We start from the raw sequence: 2,097 nt of genomic DNA on the forward strand, positions 1-2,097 counted from the left end.
CAAGACAGGCCAGAGCATGTAGAAGATGCTTAAGGGCCACAGCTTGTCTTTCAAAATGGCTGTCTCTCCCAAGCCACAAGAGAAGAAAGCTTCTATGATCTAGGCCAAGGTAACAGGGCACCAAGGGTGCTTTCAGATCCATGTCTGGGCAGCAAATCTAACAGTCTGCCCTTCATCCAAAGGAAAGCAGCGCTCCAAGCCCCCTGGGCCTGATAGAAGAGAGCCTCCCTCTGCCGTTCTCAGAAGCCATCCCCAAACCTCACCTAACATTGTCTGAGGATGTCCCAACTACTCTGGAAACCCTACTTCCATTTGCTGTGGCAGTTGGCCAGACAGGAAGGAGATACCACCTTGGGGCAGGGTGGAGGGTCACAAGCCTTCTTCAGGGTCTCGCCCTGCTTCCAGGAAGCAGGCCAGGCTGTGGGACCGTACCCAGCCTGTCCAGCATGCGGGAGCTGCGCTGTTAAAAGAATTTTGATCTTCCTCTTCCCTGGACCTACCCTGCAGGCCACCCATGCCAACCAGGGAGAAATAGAAACAAGAGAGGTTTTTTTTCTTTGTTTTGCAACTGGCCCATATGGGGATCCGAACCCTTGACCTTGGTGTTATCAGCACCATGCTCTAACCAACTGAGCTAACCAGCCAGGCTGAGAGCATTTATTTTTTAGTTTATTTATTTTTATTATTATTAGCATATTCATTGTTACAAATCGTGATTTTTCTTTATGCCCTTTACCCAACCTGTCCCTCCCGAAACCCCCTCCCTCCCTTCCCCCATCTCCAGTAACCTTAGGTTTGTTACATGTAACATAAAAGTTCGATGAATTGTTGCGGTCTTTTCTTTCTTCTCTCTCTCTCTCTCAGCACCCAGTTATAAGTGAGAACATGTGGTATTTCTCTTTCCTACTTTGGCTTATTTCACTTAACATAATTTTCTCCAGACTCATCCATGTTGCTGCAAATGGCAGAATTTCATTCTTTTTTATGGCTGAACAGTCCTCCATTGTGTATATATACCACATTTTCTGTATCCAGTCATCCATCAGTGGACACTTAGGTTGGTTCCATACCTTGGCTATTGTAAATAGAGCTGCACTGAACATGGGAGTGCAGGTATCCCTTTGACGTGATGATTTCCATTCCTTTGGATATATACCCAGTAGTGGAATTGCTGGATCATATGGTAGTTCTATCTGTAGTTGTTTGAGAAACCTCCATACTGTTTTCCATAGTGGCTGTGCTAATTTACAGTCCCACCAACAGTGTGTAAGAGTTCCCCTTTCCCCACATCCTCGCCAGCATTTGTCATTCTTGGTTTCTTTAGTAATGGCCAGTCTAACTGGGGTGAGATGATATCCAGGCTAAGAGCATTTTTAATGACTTCCTGTGGTAGCAGCAGTCTTCCAGGATGGAGCATCCTTTAGAAAACGATACCTATGGTTCTCTAAACCCTATTACGTGAGGCGGACCCCCCAAACCACCCCCTCCATTTCACATCCCCTTGGGTTTGGCCAGATTTTTCCACTCAGCATGCTCAGTGTCTCAAGCTGACGTGCAACACACATCTGACTAAGCAGCTGCCAGAACCCAAGCACAGTTTGTGTGTTGACTCTGTGAACGCTGCCCCTTCCTGGTTCTGCTGGTTTATTGCAAGTTAATCGGTCTCCCCTCCTCCCAACTCCATCACACTCGTTTATTTATTTCTATATGCCAGTTACATAGTGTTTTCCCATTCGTTCATCAGATAACAAAAACGTCTCTGCCTCCTTTACTTGGATGGGGCTGAGGGAGGGAGACAAGTGATGACCCAGAAGTGTCCATGTTACCCTGGCGCTGGGGGACAATTGGAGGCTCCCTCACTTGGGCTGGAAAGGATGAACTGCCACCTTTTCCTTACCGGTCAGGCTGGGAAGGCTGCAGGCCTCCTGTTGTCCCCTGTAGGCTCCCTGCCTCCCCATGGTTAAGGGAATATGGCCATTGGTAAATTGGGGAGGTGTGCACATAGGCACAGGACTGGGGGACCAGTAGAGCCCTGATAAATCCAGCTTGGCTTTGAAGCTCCTAATAGGAGCCTGACTTCGTGGGCTCCTTTCTCCA

At 47.9% G+C, this 2,097-nt stretch overlaps 1 non-coding gene across 1 annotated transcript; it reads right to left on the reverse strand.

Moving 5' to 3' along the window:
* Window positions 1-569: 569 nt before the first annotated feature.
* Window positions 570-644, reverse strand: TRNAI-GAU. Its single transcript has one exon. It is a non-coding gene; the product is annotated as a tRNA-Ile (tRNA).
* Between the last annotated feature and the right edge of the window lie 1,453 nt (window positions 645-2,097).

The sequence above is a fragment of the Galeopterus variegatus genome, unplaced genomic scaffold (assembly GCF_000696425.1).
Source record: "Galeopterus variegatus unplaced genomic scaffold, G_variegatus-3.0.2 Scaffold553, whole genome shotgun sequence".
Lineage (NCBI taxonomy): Eukaryota > Metazoa > Chordata > Mammalia > Dermoptera > Cynocephalidae > Galeopterus > Galeopterus variegatus.